This window comes from Triplophysa dalaica, chromosome 25 (assembly GCF_015846415.1).
Source record: "Triplophysa dalaica isolate WHDGS20190420 chromosome 25, ASM1584641v1, whole genome shotgun sequence".
Classification (NCBI taxonomy): Eukaryota; Metazoa; Chordata; class Actinopteri; order Cypriniformes; family Nemacheilidae; genus Triplophysa; species Triplophysa dalaica.
The window spans coordinates 11685257-11705345 of NC_079566.1; the positions used below are offsets into that span (position 1 = coordinate 11685257).

Here is a 20089-nt window from a genome sequence, read left to right on the forward strand (position 1 = left end):
CTTTGGTTTTGTCAAAAGCCGTCCGGCATTACCACGCCCTCCTTCTCCGAACACCCAATCAGTGCTCAGTATTATTTCCAGTCAATACGGAAACTGTCGGTCGCCCTCTGCAGACAGACGGAGAAGGTGAAATATCGACTGTTGTTTCAAACATAGTGCAGTTATGAACATCAATAAATACGACGGAATTCCCTATATCCAATAAACATGATGGACTTCCAGGAATACACTGTGAGTTTTAAAAATGAACGTTTTATCGATTCGTTCACTTTGTGGGTGATTTTGGTTCATGGAAAGCGCCAGGCGAACAGCATCGCGATCTGATTGGATTACGCAAGTGTGATGCAGTTCGTGCAGACCTCTTTCGACACTTTGGGGTGAATGCTTTCATCTTTCCCGAATCAACAAATGTCTGTATGAAAGAACAAGTCATTAAAACTTTCACACAGACTAGACATCCTAATTGGTCTTTTCTCAATAACATTATTGTTTTCATTTGTCCTATCTTGTTTTACAACTGTTTACTGTTGATAGTAGCGAATCAACAACAATGAATCAGTCAACACACATCAAGTGATCACTGCCTTTGTTCCATTGAAGGCAAATAAAATGCATTAAATAAGGTTTGTAGTAAGGTTTAGGAGTCTCTCTCTCTCTCTCTCTCTCTCTCTCTCTCTCTCTCACTGACAGTGTATTGCACAATACACACTGTCTTTTGGCAGATTTAAGTAGTGCCAGCAGGCGTTTTAGCACGCTTGTCATAACAGCAGTTACTTCTGCTGAATGCTAATACATAATTCAAGCACCTCCAATGGAGAAAACCATAGCACTCATGTCTCCCCTTAATAATGAGGTGCACCCAGCATCCACTCATCCCACAAAAAGCATATATAAAACACAGACATCCAACTGTTTTTCATTATATTGCTTGTTAGAAATACCCTATATAATAAAATTGCTCAGATATATATGCAGCTTTAATGGATTTCATCCAATTGGTGTATTGCACATCACATACCGCTTATTGCTATTTCATGTGTACAGGTATGAGACACATACTCCGATTTACCTTCACATCTATGACACGTACTCCATCAGGATGTGATGAATGTAGTACGACTTCTGTACCGGTTCGATCCAGTTTGGTCCCGGACGACAGGTATGTAGCATAGTCTGCAACAGCTGTAAGTCATAACAGGTACAGAAAACCAGTCAGAACAGGAGCAGACATCACAAGAGACAACCATTTCCCATTCACAGATGACTGTTCTTTTTAAAAAAACAACGATTGCATAAATCAAGCTAGTTATTAGTCAGTCTTTGTTTATTTAAACATATATGAGAGCCTGTGCTTTCCTCAACTGTAAAGCAAACGTATTAGCTCTATATGAAAACTTAGAATGCAGACTTGACAGCAAATGAAAGCATCACAGGTGCGCTCCTGACATGTGGGCAGTTCCAAAATGAACATAATGATGCTTTTACGAAAAGCCTTGTTCATCGTATTTATGTTTTGTGGAACAGGCAATCCCAGAATGCAGCGCACTAATTGTAATGAAAGCTGACGAAGCAAGAAAAATGTATTTTGATTATATTGTATTCGGTATTGAATAGCTAAAGTAAAGCCGTTTCATGTGAGGCCTATGTAGAGCATTCCAAATAGGTCACTTATCCCGTTGAGTGAGTATGCTTCTTATGTAGGTGCAGTAGACCAGCATACAAGGTTTTGGAAAAAAGCCACTGTAAGCTCGTTGCGACGTGTTTATTTCTTGTCATGGTCTTGGCAGCAAGTTGAACATTTCACAAAATGCTACAAGGAACTGATTTTTCGTTTCCCTTTTCCTCCTTTTTTGCCGAGCACTGCTTACATTTATTTTAGATAGAAGGGACGCAGCGCTGAAACAAACGCAGAGACGGCCATACCACAAATTACACGTTCCGAGACTGACACAAGTGGCACAAACATTTAGCTCAGTTCACATTATTTTCTCACGGTGTGTATTGTAAGTCGCTTTGGATACAATCGTCTGCCAAATGAATAAATGTAAATCTAAATGTATTGCTTCCATATCTGCTATTGTGTAGTAGATATTCTCCTTGGTGATATATAGACAGAGAGACAACTCATTTTTTTCTAACAAATAAAGAAAGGAAATATACACTAGAGAGAAAAACTGAATGTTATCAAACCGTATTCTTGACTCTGAGAGCTGGATTTCCTAGAAACAGATTCTTGAACTATAAAAGGTAGGGAATTACCGTCAACGGTGACCTTAAGAGCAACGTTTTTGTGAATGTAAAACTGTCTATATAAGAACCTACTTGCAACCTTTGTGTAATTTATTGGACAAAGTCTAATGAAAAATTTGGCTACCAAACCACAGCTTCACTCCTCCACACATCTCTTCCATTGACACGACATTCAAGCAAACTGAAACTTTTGCCCTCTGTGCATTCTGAGCAGCAAGTTGCAGAATACGAATACAAATAGACAACAATGCAATAGGACTAGTTCCTCCCACGTGAAGCCAAACAAACAATGACAAACGTTTAGTTGGTCTGCAACTCCTACTTTGAGTGGCTCTTTTCAATTTCGTCTTTCATAAGAGTTTTATGTGTGCAGATTCTCTTGTCGGTTATCTGAAAGTGTTTATTGGCCGGACACTGTAGGATTGAATTTACATTTAGCAGACGCTTTTATCCAAAGCGACTTACAGAGAGTTCAGGGAGCAACAAGCGATATGTCATAAAGGAGCAATAATACGATAGGTGCTGATACAAAGTAGTTTCAACAAAAGCTAGACTACTGCCTGTTGAGAGAAAGAGATTATTTTTATGATTTCTCTGTCAAATATTCACAGAAGAAAATCCGAGAAAGGTTGTTGTTAGTGAGGTTAATTTAAGACTTTCCCAGGGATGAACTTCTGTCAAACAGCACGTGACCGTTATCCGGTCAGTAAAACTATACAGATACATTTTTAGTCTTCCTCTTGCCACTTCAAAACATTACACAATCTTTTCCTCTAACGTGCAAAAAACGTGTGGATGGCACACTTAAAAAGATCTCAAAGTCTGTTCATTTTATTTCCAAAACGGTTTTGACATTGCGATACATTGCGATGGCATTTTGGTCAAATGTAATTATGAAGCGGAAAAAATCCCAATCCCACAATTTTTTTCCATCTCTGGAAAGTAAGTCAATATTTCAGATATTTTGCTGATAAAAGCATTTGTGTTAAATGCAGAGGAAGTGGCCAGGGAAGTAGAACATTATGCGGTGGTCATTGTGGACACATAAAGAACCACGATTGTTGCATCTCAAAGACAAATTAAACAGAGGCCAGACCACCCGGACGGATACACACAATGTCAGCTTTCCCCGAAACAACAGCACTATGCCAACAGCCTGTCTAAAATTATAGCAGTTCTGCTGGGTTATACACACACATATCTTGCAGAACCTGAGGCCAGATGTCAGAGATAAGTGGGATGTTCCACACTGCATCTCTCAACAACTAGGTGTTCTCATTAACCCAAAAACACACGCGTATACACACACTCACACATCATCCATACAGTCTGTTCATCCACACAGGGCTGTCCAAAGATGCCAACACCTCGTCCTCAATGAAGAGAAACTGTCACTGGTTTGGGAGTAGCACAGAATCAGGTCCATCACTGTGAAGCTCAGACCTTTGCAGACACACTGTTCCTCCTGGCGCACAAAACATGATTTACTGACGGTGGCAATTTTTTGACAAAAAATGTATGTGTACTTCAGTATAAAAAGTGAGTTTCAAAATCTTAAGCAAAATTTAATGAAGTTCAGGTGTCATATAAGGGATAATGTACTGGCAGCCGGTAGTTATCTCAGAAATAAGCCCTAACAGTGTGATCAGGACTTGTATCACACTAAAGCGCCTTATTGTGCAATAACAGCCGGCTGCTTTGACATTATCCCACTTATTACATGGTTCTTTCCACATGAGAAAAAACCTGTACATAAAATATGAATTTGAAATATTTGATTAGATCATTTTTACCGAATGCAGACTTTCCGCTAGAAAAAGCTGTTAAGTTTCGAGATGTTGAAAACAACGTTCAAACGTCACCAACAGGCAAATTGGTTTAATCTTTGGTAAAATTATATTAAATATGTTACATATTTATAATACATTTTTGTCTAATATTAAACTGCATCCCCCAAATAGATTTGCAGCATCCAGTTTACAGGGTGTTATTAGTATTGAGCGGTTGTTATTTAAAAATAACAACCCTAGAAATGTTAAGACTGGCCAATCAGAATCAAGCATTCAAATGAGCCGTGTAATAAGGAGAAATAAAAAGATGAAGAAATCTGTAGCATGTTACAGTCCTGCTTCCCATGACATACTGTATACTAATTACAGTAAATATAATAACTGGGTAATAACTAGGTACCCTGAACCCCTAAACTTATACTATGTAGTTACTTTATACTACGCAGTACTTTCTTAGGTAAGAACACTGTAAGTACACTAGTGGTACACGTACTGTAATGCAACCGAAATATCACTTTTGAACAAAGGAATTAAGCATTTAGCCGGTTTATAAAAATAATCAGTCAAAAATGTCCCTTTTTACCGTTGTTTTCCATAATTTCCCTCACAACCTTATTTTTACATTACAGAAGAACTGTTCAGATACAGATTTGGGTAATTTTGATTCAAATGTATTCAATACAAGTTTATTTCTAAAAAAATAAAATAAAATAAATATCTGTTGGGTATATATAAAAATATATATATCACTTAATGTTTGTTTGTAATAAAAATATTTCTATTATTGCTCGGACCACATGATAAGTGGTCCTTATACAGTATTGACCCGTATACTTGACATACATCCACAGGCACACATGAACATCAGGCAATCCTTATAGTCGTAAAGATACATTAGATTTTTATATTAAACACAATACATGGTATTAAATCTTTCCTGTAGCTCAGTGGTAAGAGCATTTTATTAATAACGCAGGGTTGTGGGTTCGATCCCAGGGGATTGCACATACCTATGTAAAATGTATAGGATAATGCAAGTCGCTTTGGATAAGTGTCTGCCAAATGCATAAGAATGTGAAAAATGTAATGCAAGTCTTTCAAAAGTTAAGCAAAAAATACATGCATTAGCAACTCTCTCTGTGTGAATAATTATCTGTGGGTTTTAATTAGACCGTTATATTAATAGTTCCATCAAGTATGCATGCCACATTTTTTTAATCTGTAGTAATATCTATATATGCTGTTAGTTGGATTTTATCTACAGTACATTGTTATATTCATAGCTCTATTTAGTATTTGTGTCACATTTATGCAAAATGTACATGAGAAACAGTTTGAGCCCCAAGCTGGAAAATGACTATATCATGGGAGTACAAACAGGCAGCATCCAAATGCACGAGCGTGAGTCATTTAGAGCAGTTAGAGGTAGTTTGGGAACAGAACCGCAAACATCCACCACTAACACAGGATCTATACTGCAATTAGACGAAAGACAAATCACATCCAACAGCGATTCCCTCAGAAAACTTAAGAATGATGTCATAATGGAATCAAGAGCATTTTCACCCGTCCCCCTGCTGCTGGCAACATGGTTCCAATGTTTTTCTCTTGCTTATGCACGAACCAAATGCATACTGAGTTTTATATGGTAATGAGCCTAATGCGTTTAAAGTGGCACTGATTTAATTCTGAACTGAAAAAGGAAAACTTTGATGTTGGAAATCTTGTTTGAGAGGTTAAAAAGTCTTTGAAGTTTGTATGCACGTGTACTTTAAGATCTATAGGGAAATGAGAATCGGGTCTATTCTATATAGGAAAGATATTGAAGGAACAAGGGAGGTTGTTTTTCTTGTAAGTTTAAACTATGATTAAATCCGTCATTGCTGAAGCCTATGCAAATTGGCAATATTGAATCATGCTCCTAAAAAAACAAATAGACAACATTCCTTATAAGAAGAGGTTCTTTGCTGGACCTACGGTGTTTCAAAAATGCTCGGCTTGTCAGGTCTCGCTGGGTCAAATAAAACTTGTAAATATACACACAAGAGGTCACTCTGGTTGTTGGTTTACCGTGTGTGGTCTGCATCCATTATGGTGTGATAAACCGATGGCTGTTGCTCTGTTGGGTTCTAGTGTGTACTAATAAAAAGCACTTTAATGGCCATCACCCCTCCCTTTCACCTCAGCGTCCATCCTGTCCCCATCCGTACTGGCACACTTCTGCATTCAGCGTGCTTCACTGCTCAAGAGAAGAAATACATTTTACTGCCTTCATCCATCACTCTTCCGGTCAACCCCTCCATCTGCCACACTTCTACTGATTAGAAAATGAACTGTACCGTCCTCCCCTCCATCCTTCCTCTCCTGCCGTAATATCACACCGCATTAACTTCTGATTAAAATTTAGAACAAGAAAGAAAGAAGAGAGAGGGCATGGGCACTTCATGAAGAACTGTTGAAAAAGTGTCGATTCGTTTAAAGTTTAATGAACATCTCGGGAAAGGATGACAGAACGCTCGATGCTCTAATATTTCCTGATACCTTTAAAAATAAATAATGCAGGATGTCATTCTAATGTCATCTGCTGATGTAATGTCATTCATTTATGAAACGGAAAAGTTGGTCGAGACAAACTCTGGATTTGTCTGCAAGTTTGAAGGTTAAATAGGCCTTGCAGACCAAAAATCGGTGTAATTCATTAAAGCTTAAAACTAAAACCAGGTGAACCTGCCACCTACCACAAAATGTTCAAATCAAATTTACAACTTTCACTTTAAGACCTTCCTCGACGGAACAAATCAAGAGAAAGCGGAAGGGACAGATAACCAAACCTCTCGTTTACTCACATTTCTTTACTCATTCCTTCTGTCTTATTACTTAAGAGGAAGTTCTGCATTTTATTGCTCTTTAGAGCCCCTCCTTCAGTCCAAGTGGCACACTTTCACGATTACCTTCTTTGTCTGCTTTTTCGGTTGAATCATCTTTTAAGAAAGCAAAAAGTAAAGAGAGATTAATTGCTTCACTTCCCTCTTGACACTTTAAAACTGCGCTTACGGTCATGTTTTACCGTAGCGTTTATCTTTCAATCTCTCATCATCCTTCTATTGGTCTTTAACTCGCTCTCCTGCTGTCGGTAATGATACCGATATAAAAAAGAATACAATTTGGCCAGATATATCTTTTCGAAAACCAGCCGAATCCAGCTCATCCTTACATTTCAAAGGCTGGTACGTGAAGTCCATCTATACTAGGGAATGAATCCCATCACAATCATTACATTCCCCGAGCAGCGTTTGTCACTGTGACACCCATTGAAATGACCTTATAAAGAAAAGCACATTCTATTTTCCACCTTCAACACATCACTTAAAAGTTGGAGATCAATTTTACAGCTTCCTTCTTCCATCTGTCCTTTTGACTCATCCACTCTTTTTAAAGAGGCAGAAAATCCATTTTAAAGGTCTTTCCCGAAATGACGCCCCTTTCACAGAGGGTAGAGAATCGATTTAAAAAGCCCACCTCTCCTTCGGCCGCGACACACGTCAAACTTCTCCGGTGTGTTTTTTTGACTTAAACTCCGCGAAGCCTCCTCAGATGAGAAACAATAGGCACAAGCCATCATCTATTACTATTGTTTTACCTCTTCACTTCAAGAGATCCATAAAATCTTCTCAATGGTCATTCACAGGCACACACGCCCACCAACCACAGCAATCTGCTCTCTTACAATACATACACTAAACCGCATGCGGCATTACCATACAGGTGCTCCTTTCCTCTGTAAGACACACTTCTCTTCAGATCTGTTAACAATCGTGTGTTGAGGAGAACTGGGGGTCATTGTTTTAGAAAGATGAGGTTTTGGAGACAATCGAACACCCTTTGCTTTTGGTATTTCTGCGGCACCTGTTACACCATTGTGATGGCAGGTTTGCTGTTCATCTTAAATCCTTTCTCCATTCCAAACATGCTCTCACTGAGCAACCGTATAACTGCTTAGCAACACCCAGGCAACCACCTAAATCACCCTAACATCTTAGCAACACTAAGCACCTAGTTTTCATTTTTTCGAAAATATAACCACGATTCAATATTTCCACATTATATGTTAATATAGCAAGGCATCTTTTTTTTACCCATGTGCCTTAAAGCGATGTCGGCTGTACAAAGTTTTATGAGACATACAAAGTTACACTTTAATTATCACGGTGAGAACCAACGTACAGATCCCATCCCTTCATCTTTATATCTGGCCTGGAGGAAATCATGTCTAGATGCGTCTAGATGCAGTTTAGATTTCAAATATGGAATTTTCATGTAATACGGTAAAGGCAGGTTTTGACATATGTCCAGAATATGAACCTTATATCTTCACACATATTGTAAAAAATGAGAACATCTCCGAACGTTAAAGTTCGAAGAAGTTTCGTCTTTCGCAATTTCAAGTAGGTCAGATGTGGCTGTAATTGACAGAGCGTTGGAAGATTTTCTTCTGGCTTCAGCTTTAGCGCATGAACATCGCCTCAAAATGTTTGGAACGATGAGGAAAGAGATTGTGTGTGTGTGGCAACGTTTTTGAGATGGAGGCAGATTCTCAAAGACCACAACCCCTAAACATATCTGCAGGCCAGATGCTAACCACTCCGTCTCTCTCTCATTAACGTTATAATACTCCCACAATCTGTATATGCACACAAATCTGTGAAACTCAGTGGACGACGGTGTAGCTGTACATCTGTTGGAATGATTGATATTTCTCCCCCATGCGTACAGCTCTGCTTTATTGTAATGTTGGTCAGAATATATGATTAAGTGTGTGGTTGAGTGTGTGCGTGAGGAAACCATACGGTCACTATCTCATTAGTGTTGTGCTGTGTCCTCAACCCTTTCTGAGTTAAGATGTCATTGGTTTGGAAGGAAAATTCTCAACGCAGCCCTCGCCCAAATCTATTGTGTGTGTGTGCGCATATAAGTGAATTTACGGGCCTATACCACCCACATGCAATACAGTGCAACACAATTTTCCTTCGACTGGGGAACCGAGAATGTTTGAGAGTTTGGTAAAGATGGAAGAATAAGGGGGTGAGATGAGCTGTATTTTGAGGCTGACTGAACTATACATAAAATGAAATGTAATGGCATTAGATGTATTCTTTCATAAGCTGAGGCATTAAGTTTGTTAGGTCTAAACAATACTGACCTGCTAGACACAAAGCAAGCTGCTCAAAAATAACATACGCCTTCAACATACATATGCAAACATACACACACATAAATACTGCTGCGTCTGAGGGAACTTTCCTGCAATTGACTATTTTGGCTTTTTTGCATTATGTTCTCGTAGAAATCTCAGCGGACGTGTGCATTTAAAATAGAACCAATGGAGTCGGTCAGCAGGCGAGCAACCGCACAACGAACTCTGAGAACTTTTGTTTCACCCTCGTGACACGGTTTACTTATCTACTGTACCTGTAGTGTATCCTCATACTTCATAAGAGTTCTGCACTTCAGTCACGTCCTCAGGGTACAGAACAGGGAAATTCAACACTAGTGTTTATTCCAATACTATTCCATCTACAGTGCAGAACAATAATCTACTGTATCTGAACTCTTTAACCTTATAAATCACATAGCATCAACAACATAACCTGTAGGTTTGTTTATGTACTCAAAAGATGCTCTTTTAAAGTTTCGGAGAGCATCAACTTGGTGTCAGATTTTTCTCAAAAGAAACTTGAGGAGAAATAAAAATGAACTAGTTTTGTGAATAAAATATTGTATTATATTAAATAGTTGTATTATATATATATATATATATAGTTGTATTTGCCCAAGTCTCGGGGGGTTAGGTGGTTAATAATCGTTAGGAGTATAGATAGTTTGGTCTTTTTTACGTACATAAAAAAAAAAAAAACTGACCTTTTGGCAAATGTGATCACAGGTTGTTTCTTTAAAATCTCATCTCCACAGTTTTTTAACTTTACTAAATCTATATTGAATATCTTTTTGTAAATTAAAATCAAATTAAACAAATTAATATTCATTCAAAAACTTAAATTTTAAAAATAGAAATGTATTACCTGGAAAACACTAAACTAAAACTGAAATACAAGTCAATTAAACTTATGTGGCAAAATTAAAAATAGAGAAATAAATAATAAAATGACAAAAGTACATACAAAAATATTTTTTACATGAAAAATATAAGCTAATCAAAAATGTTTACCAAATTACAATAAAACTCATCTGAAACTCTTTTTCACAGGAAACAATCTGGCAAGCAGAAATAAGCAAAAGTCTCACTTTGCTCTCCTTCAAAGTACGCACATGTTGGGTTTCCATGTTTTATGGGGTAAAAACATAATGAATTTAAATCATTTTATACTGTTCAAACTGCATATTCTATCCCATAACCCTCCTAATAATGGATTATGAAGTTTTGAAACTTTGAGCATCATTGATAAAACAACTCTGACAAAGTGTCAGACCACTCACAGCGAGTTCCAAATAACGCCCACCTACCGGGAGAAATTCTACCTCAGCGCAGAACCGAGCAAGTTTGGCCTTGTGACATGATAACTGCAGTAAGGAATGAAGGTGAGACATCTGATTCCAGATCAGGCCTTTGGGACCGCCTTAGGGTCAGTTGTAGTCAAGCTGAACAGACTCTGGGGTTTTCAGTGGGGGTTTGAGGTCTCACTCTTACACCTTAGAACACTTAATTTTAATTACTGCTGCTAAACACTATCAGCTGTCACACACACACATGGACATATTCCTGAAAACCTGTCACACGCTCATGCTATTATATACACTAAGCAATTTGACATTAAAATAACACGGGAATCATATTTCATAAACACCAAACGTTTGACAGTCACAGCAGAATAGCAAAGGTTATACAACATTTGGACTTGCTTAAAAGTGGCAAACACACATTTTCTGAATGGAAACGGAAATGAATAGAAATGGAAATGGAGATTTTTTTGGGATGTATGAACAAAATGGGAGAAAAATAGATGAACTTTGTGTATGTAGGCGAGAGCGGATGAATGCACTAGTGGGTACACAAACGCACACATTTCAGATGAGACCACAGTGTTGTACAGATGCCAAACAAATGTCTCCAGCATGTCAGCGCAGTCAAATCTCTCTCCCCAATATCCATTTTCTCTCACAGCACGTCTGTTTCATTTCTCAGCCTATAATCTTTTGGCTCTTTCTATTTTTGCTCCGTCTACCCTTTTTATAATTTATTCCAGCTCGACTCTTTCGAAACGATTAGCTGAAGACTGTATTAAATCAGAGATGGAAGGGGAGATAATTGGTCTTCATTCAGGCAAACTATTAAGGGTTATTTTGCCTGTGCCCCAAGGCCTGCAGGTCAAATTGTGGGAAACAGTTGTATTTTCAAGCATAATATATTTTTTTATGTTGCTAACACCTAGTATAAAATCCATCAAATTCTCCCATAATATGCTTCATGTAAAAATTGAATATGTTATACATTTTTTCCAATAGCTGTTGGGTAAGCAAGTGAACACAATTCAACCATTGATTCAGAAAAAGCACAATTGAACTACACAATTAAAGATATATTTCCTAAATTTCTGGTTGGGGTAAGTTGTCCTGTTTTTAATTTACAATATTTGTTAGCCAAAAAAATTACTGATCAACTGTTTGTGTGTGTTTTTTTGTGTTATCATTTATAGTTTTGTGCTTATAAATGGTATACTGCTTAAATCCATTTGAAAAGTGTACAATAGCCTTTTTAAAGGATTAGTTCATTTGAAAATGTGCCCCCATTGACTTTCCATAATAGAAACAGAAATTACTATGGAAAGTGAAAGGGGGCAAATTTGAAGTGAACTACTCCCTTAAAGAGTACATAACTGGGTATTTCTGAGTGTCCAATAACAAGTGTATGTACAAAGAAGGTGTAAAACACTATTATTTCATGATAATAGGCAGTTTTTCTTACCTTACTTCTTTACTGACTCTGTCTCAGTCTGTCTAATCCCCTCCCTTCCGCTAGCCTAGTCTGTGATTGGTCAGATAGTCTAGCCTGCTGTGATTGGTCTACCGCGAATGATGCTCACAAACTACAATGTTTGGGGAGAAGAGTGAAGTTTTCGCGGGCAGTCCTAGCAAAACGTGGTGGGGACTATATGTAGTGATGTAAATCCGTGGCTGTTCGCGAATCGGACTAGGGACGACTCATTTGCGTGATTCAGAATCGACTCCCTTTTTTTCTAAACCAATAACTTTGTTATTCGTTCACCTACAGATTTACAACTTGGTCGACGGTTTATTTCAATCACAGCAACATTAAAAATGGTCATTTTCATGATCAAATGTTATGGAATCGTTTAGAGCATGTTCTGTGACAACTTACCCCATACACGAATGCTCTGCTATTTCAACATGATCTCACAGGAATTCGTAACTACTTTTTTTCAATGTGAGTTGTACAAAACGTAAGATTTTTTGAAAAAAAGCAAAACTGAAGTCCCCCCTAACCCCACACCTTAACCTAAAATCACTGGTGCGAAAGCAAATCGCAAGACGCAGATCTATTCAAAATAGTAAGCAATTCCCCTTTAAACCTTGTGCCTGTACAAAAGGCTTTTTGTGGCTTTTAAAAACAAACCATCACTAAAGTGGAGGTGTGACAACTAGCCCCAGTCTCCCTTCACAAGGTGACATTCAGAAAGTCACACAGGATCATTCTAATGTGTTCACCTCATATGTGAGTTTACTTCAGATGCCCCTAATGAACTATTAGATCATTGACCCTCCGATAACGCTGCCGGTTTGGCAAAAATAACATTGCAGAGAGTTTTTCCAGCTATTCAGTGAACTGAAATGATGCACTCTCTATTTCCACAAACCATTAACCACGGACCATTTTCAAACCGCATCAAACTTTATTGATATTGCAGAAAATTCTTCGAATAAGATGACCTGGCTTAATGCACTTTGAGGGTTGAGTGGTAACGCAGGGAGCCAATTGATTACCAACACTTTGTTTCGAGGCAGCGGTTGATGTTTTTTCCGGATGACTATGAGTCGGTCCAGTGCTGTTGTGGAGTCATAACCAGGAGTCTGACCTTAAAGTGGGGAACACAGAAAGTACAGAGGGGCAAAAGAGGCAGTGAACCAAACCCTTTAGCTTTGAACTGATATCTGGACACTGGGGGTGAAATGAGTTCACTGGCCACACATATGCTTTTAAAATGGGGATTTGATTTGACAATAATATTCCTCTAGCACAAATGACAACAGCCCAAGAAAACATTATTGGTCACTATTCCACATTTTTGTCCACATATTCTGAGCATAGTTGTCACATCAGTGTCCAATCACATTAGACAATATATGTTTGAGGTCAGATGTTAGAGCAGATCATATGCTCACCTCGAATTGTTTCTGGAGCAAAATCCACAATCCAGCTTGATAGCGTGACACTTGACTTCCACAGAAATGAAAGAAAACAGTAGCGGAAGTTGTTGAAATACGAGCGGTTATTAAAATGTCTATAATCATCTCTTGACACATCTTTTGGGCATCTTAAATACACACAAACATGTCTTAGGTGAGTCGCTTCCCACCACCCTTTCTTATTAACAAGTGTTCTACTCACAATTATTTTTGTGTGTGAAATCACTTCTTGGGATGCCATTTTGTACAAAGTTATGTATTGCACAGGATCATATTAATTTACTATAGTAATAATAATAAAGTAATAATATTCTACAACAGATGCCATATTAACAGTATTCTTTGTGGGACTGCAGTCTATGTGTGAAAGAAGGATGTTTATTGTTCGGCTAATGTTTTTGGATGAAATACTACTAAATATTAACAGATGCAATTGAAATTTGGGTTTGGTTTCAGATGAGGACCAAATGTTTGACAATTCTGCATTTAAAACACTGTAATCCAGATTAAAAAGACATTCAGTAGAGGTTGTTTTGAATACGTTTCCAACAGGAATCAATGTGACAACAGGATAATCCATCTGTCTTGACATCCAAGTGCTTTTCACCTTAGCTTTAAGAATTAAGAATAATTATTCAGTTTAAACAATGAAAATCATTGAGAAAACTGGTAAGAAAAAGAGAGAATGTTTTTGCAAAAACATGATGCAAAATTTATTAACGTGCAATTTGAAAAATTATTAATTTATCCAAAGTAAATTTATTTTGAGGCCACAATATGTTAGTCTGGTATGTACAGTAGCCCCCAAAAAGTATTTGGATACTTTATTTCTCCCTTAAACATGTCTGAATATTGCATTAGATTACCAAAGCAAATTACATTAATTCTGAAGACAACACCAGTATTCTTTTCAATTTGTGTTAGGTTTAATGTCATAAAACAACACCGATCCCAATGTTAAACATCCAAGCTCGATAAATTTAGAATGTACAATTCGTTCCATTGTCTAGCAAAACAATATTTTGTTGGCCAGGGATATGGTGAGACATACTGCATACTATACTAAACACTACTTTGAGTATATTTATAGTATAGCAGACTATGTCCTGCTGGTAACCTCTACTTTACGTCTGATGGAGAATTAGGAGATAATGTGGTTTCTCTGCGATGGGGAGTTGGCATTTTTTTCTAAGCTATCAAAATATTGACAAAACAGAAAATGGGACGGCGATCAAACAGTGTAATCTCACTGTCAGTCACGCAAGAAAAAAGATCTTGTGATGTAAAAGAGTGCATTGTACTTCTGTCAGTCTTTGTCTTCGGAGGCAGAACACAGTGGAATCAGATGAAAAGTGTGCAGTTGGTCTTGACAGGTCGGGCTGGTGTTCAGAGAATCACAGGCCTTTAGGCCTCCGACACACGCTACGAAACACTTCAACATGAATCATATCAAACCCGGCCCGTTGCACCTACCTAGTTCTTGCTGGGGCTGTTCAACAAGTCGAGAGAAGTTTGAAAGCAAAGATTCAACAACAGCATGCATTTAAGACACTGGATCAAAATGAATACTGTAAAATATAAATACAGTTTTTTTATAAAAGTATAGAAAAACATTGGTATGTACGGAGCCCTTTTGGGGACATGGTGGTGGAAAAAAAATTAGAGGGAAGAGAAAAATATTTTTTAAAACTTATGCGTTATCTCGCAAAATCTTTGCGTTCCCCCGAGAAACATTGCGTTATCTCGCAAAACTTTTGCGTTCTCTCGCAAAAACTTTTGCGTTCTCTCGCAAACATATTTGCGTTATCTCGCAAAACATTCAAACGTCCTGTTATTCAACTGCGTACATTAACAATGGAGCGGTTCATACTAGATTCCCGGACCAATAACTTGTGAGCTAAACGTTGTTATAACACGAACAACACATTATTCTTAGACAAGGATCAACAACCTAGTCTTCCTCAAAACGAGAATATAAATGTATCTCTATATGAGCAGGAAACATGGGGTAGTTCAAAGAGACCGTCTACAAATTGACTGTAAATCCAAAAAGCGTTATTAAAAAATTGTCATTAATAACTTAAATGTTACACACTGTAGTCTCACCAAATTCAGATTACACATTAATGGCCTCCTGCTGAATCTAAACTGGTTTTAGTTATACTACATTATGTAGCACTGAAGTGAATTACTATTTTGAGTAGCCTAATGATCTTCTGGGTTTGCCCTTTATAGAGGATCCCTTCGGTCTTGTCTCAGCCGGCTCCCGCCTGGGGCTCGTTTTGTTAAAATATTTAGTTCATGTTCATTGTTTACGTTACGTAGAATGAGGTATCATTTGTGTTATAAGAACCTTTAGTTCACTAGTTATTAGTTCGGGAATCTGCATATATAAACCAATGTTTAAGGAGCTAGTCTCAAACTCAGCCAGCAGGACATTAAATATATTCCCCTAATATTGTATTCTGTATTTATTCACACTGTATATCCTGCACTTGCTAATTGCACTTCTGGTTAGACCTAAACTACATTTCGTTACACTGTACTTGTATATGTGTAATGACAATAAAGTTGAATCTTATCTAATCTAAACAGGAAGTGTTTGTCCGAATTCAAAAGTTTTGCGAGATAACGCAAAGTTTTTGCGAGAGAACGCAAAAGTTTTGCGAGAGAACGCAAAAGTTTTGCGAGAGAACGCAAAAGTTTTTGCGAGAGAACGCAAAAGTTTTGCGAGAGAACGCAAAAGTTTTGCGAGATAACGCAATGTTCCTCGGGGGAACGCAAAGATTTTGCGAGATAACGCAAAAGTGTAAAAAAATATTTTTCTCTTCCCTCTCATTTTTTCCCACCACCATGTCCCTAAAAGGGCTCCGTAGGTATGTTATAATAAGAAATAATAAGAATAATAAGAAAGAAATTCCGTCATCATTTATTCACCCTGTTATTATTTAAAACCTGTATAAGTTTCTTTCTACTGCAGAACACAAAGGAAAATGTTTTGAAGAATGCTGGTAACCGAACAATGTTGGTACCCATTCTCTTCTATTGTATGGACATAAAACCAAAGCAAGTCAATGGTGTATCTCCGTTGTTTGGTTTCTTCTGTGTTCTGCAGAAGAATGAAAGCCATACAGAAATGACAATGAGGTTGAGTAAATGAGGGTTTCATTTTTGAGTGAACTATACCTTTAATGTATTAAGTTGATGTACAAAAAGTACACATGGTGCAGGTGAAATTCTTAAAAATGTATTTAATTTCAATTCAACCTTCTTAAATGGAGATTACCAATTCACATTCAACCATTGAAAAGCAATAGAAAAGTCATTGTTGAATTCAAATCTCAACAGTGTCAGAAAATATCATTAAGTATTTCATCAACAACAAATATTCATCAAAAATGTAAGTTTCCTTCAGTTGTATGAATTGGCAAAGGTTACTCCTGCAGCATCACTTCTGAGCATTTAAAAAATCTGCACAGCGGGTGTGTGTTAGGGTGACCACCACCCAACAAACCAAATGTGGGACACCATTGTGAAGGTAGCGTGAAACTGGGATATAATAACATTTTCGTGTTACTTTTAAGCATAATTTTTTTGTAATTAAGTCCATTCCAACCAAAAAATAACTAAAGCATAGATAAAATGTTATATAACAAAACAATTTAAATGGCGATTTCAATTTAAGGGTCACTTTAAATGTTGAGCACAGATCAGACCCGGAGTTATCATGTTGATCACACTTTGAAGATCTCCTCAAAAAGAGAAAACTAAAGGAATAAAGAACAAACAGATAATGAAAAAGAGATTCTCTTTTAAAATGCATCATTGTTAAATAATGCATTTCATGATTTGCAAATCATTTTATTTGAATACGCTAACCACACCCTTTAGGCAGACACGGAAAAATAAAAGTTTCAAAGCCATTCTGTGTTCGTGACTTTCTATTTGGCAAGTTAACATGGGAGGATCGTTCACCCATCTACTGACAGACGTTTCAGCCTCTTGATGACTGAAATCGCCGCCTTCTTATACACTGGATAAAAGGCTTTCAAAACTCGTTTTTACACCGGGTTTCTGCTTTTGACACAGCGCTGTTAAATAGTTAAACAAACATTTGCACAAACAAGCGTCTCATGTGCATTTCAGGTTGAAGAACGTGTTTCGTGAAAATATACGTGAATATATTTTCTCAATATGTGCTGGACAAGGAGTGAAAATGCTGTGCGATACAATGTGAAGCGGGACCGGTGGTCACCCTAGCATGTGTATGAAATCTTCATTTATGTTCAGACTGAAGCAGTTTAGGAGCTCAGCCCAAGGGCTGTTTTATCCACCGGTTCATATTCCAAACAGCTGACCCTCTTTCTGCTTGACCTGTTTTCTTCAGGCCCGACTATTATCCACACCGAAGCCATTTTCCCCATGGACTTCGACAAAGCTTCATTTCGCCCCGAAACCCTATATTCAAATTTGCATTAATGTAAACAGTGTTTGTGTATAATTTGTTAGCTGGGCCTTTTTGCTTGCTAAGTGAAATCTAAATAAAAATCATTATCTTAAGAGGATCGGAGAAGAACAAGGGGTGTACTCTTGAATAACAGAACTATAGATATTCAAAGAGGAAGTCCTGAGGGTTCAGACGTATGTGAAACCAAAGATGAGCAAATCTGTGTAATCTATACATTTCTTTCCTAATGAAATACAGGAGTTGATGTAATCTAGCCCATCGCCATGATTAGAGAATGTAAATAATGTTTTACCCTTTTCTCCTGTTCCTCCCTCAGTGATGTCCGGGGTTTGTTTGAGACACTCTATCAACCTTATAAAGCAAGTCTACCACATAATTTATATACATCAGTATAACACATAAACTTATTAAATTAGGAACAAATAGTTGGAATGGGATTGTTTTCACACTTTGTCATACAACAGATGACAGTAGTGAGGCAGAGTTTCATTTTCTCATTTTCAATCCCAGAATGGTTGTGGTGGTGCCCAGACAATAATTTGCACCATAATGCACTTAAACTAACTTAGAGTGATCTGTTTTAATGTACTAACTTTGTAAAAAAATTATTGTTTTTGTAGTACATTCAAAGATAATCTTAAAAAGACTAATCTTAGTGTACTGTACTGTGCTATTCTATTCTGAGACACCATGAACAGAAGTTAAAAAACGATATATTTTGTATATTACATAAAACATTAATGTGTGACAATAGAGCAGTATAAATATATTATGGAAGCTTACTTAAATAAAGTGTACCTTTTAACCTCGGTGATGATATTCCCCTAAAAAATATATTTAAGTGTGCTATTAGCATACATCTTTTAAACAAACAAAAAAAGTATACTTTCCATCTACTTTCTACAGTATACTTCTCAGAAATAAACTTTCACAAAAGCATTCTTGACTTTTTCTTTACTTCTTTTCAAATAAGTATATCGTCCAATACTTTTCCTCAACCTTTAGAATGACATATTCTGAGGATGCTTATAGTTGTGTTTACTCTTTACATTTGAGTAGCCTAATACTTTTTCATTGGCTGTATTAAGCTTAAGAAAACGTACAAATATTTAAAGTCTTACAAGACATAAAATTATAGTACTGAGAGTACACTTCAAAGTGTACATAAACAAAAACTGTTGTTTAAAAAGACATATTGGCCTGAATAAGATCGAGACTTTCTCAAGCGAATGCGTCCTGACTGCAATCTTACGACATTTCAACGTGTCAGTAGAACTTAGTTGGTTCAACCTGAATTCCGTCTGGAGCTGGTAATGCCTTTTTGTGCGCATAATGCAGTAACATAATACATACGGACTGTTTTGATATTGACCCCATTTGTGCAAAAGCCTAGGGTTTTTTGGGGGGGCTGGCACATGGGGATGATTCGTACTGCAGTCTTTGCAAATCTGAACATTGGAGATCAAGATCGGATCTCTTGGAAAACTCAATGCTCTTATACCTGGAAATTTGACCAAGAGGATTAAAGCGCATTTGCAGCCTTTTTGTGTGGATTTGTTCCAAATATAAACACAACACATGGGTGTTAAGATGTGATTTAAAGAAACAATCTGTTTGACAGCTATTAATATCCTGTGGGAGTTTAGCATCCTTAATGTGTGTTACCGTGTCTGTGAGATTTTCCTCCAGGAATTTGTAAAATTTCAATATGCTTCACTTTCATCCATGTTACCTTTAATCTCCGTCTTCATCTAGAACTCTGGATATGAGCACTGACACTGAAAAGCAGCGAAAGATTAAGAAAGCTTAGAAACCGAAACGCAACCAGATGGAACAAGTTTCAGTCCGACGCGAGTGAATTTAGGTGAGAAATTATTGCCAGACTGGTGCAAAGTATAAATTCACAGCCGAGCTGTTGAGAAGGTTCTTTTTACAGTGCATTCATTGTGCTGCTCAAACGCAGGGAGTAATGTGACATGTCACATCAAAGACTATTTTAGCTCAGGTCAAATATCATAAATCATTGAAACTAACACAAAAGGCTGAGAGCCAGTATTGAACAAAATTGAATTGCACTTTTGTGAAGTGGGGAGCAAAGATTGTCACGTCTAACAAAATACTAATATGTTAAAGTCCATCA

The 20089-nt window shown here is 37.3% G+C and overlaps 1 long non-coding RNA gene across 1 annotated transcript in view; it reads left to right on the top strand.

The window, feature by feature from the left end:
* Positions 1 to 134: 134 nt before the first annotated feature.
* Positions 135 to 20089, top strand: part of LOC130415256 (uncharacterized) — a 37814-nt gene continuing 17859 nt past the window's right edge. The window contains exons 1-2 of the long non-coding RNA XR_008905897.1: positions 135 to 377; positions 1045 to 1159. This is a non-coding gene — a long non-coding RNA (uncharacterized LOC130415256). The remainder of the gene's footprint in view (positions 378 to 1044; positions 1160 to 20089) is intronic.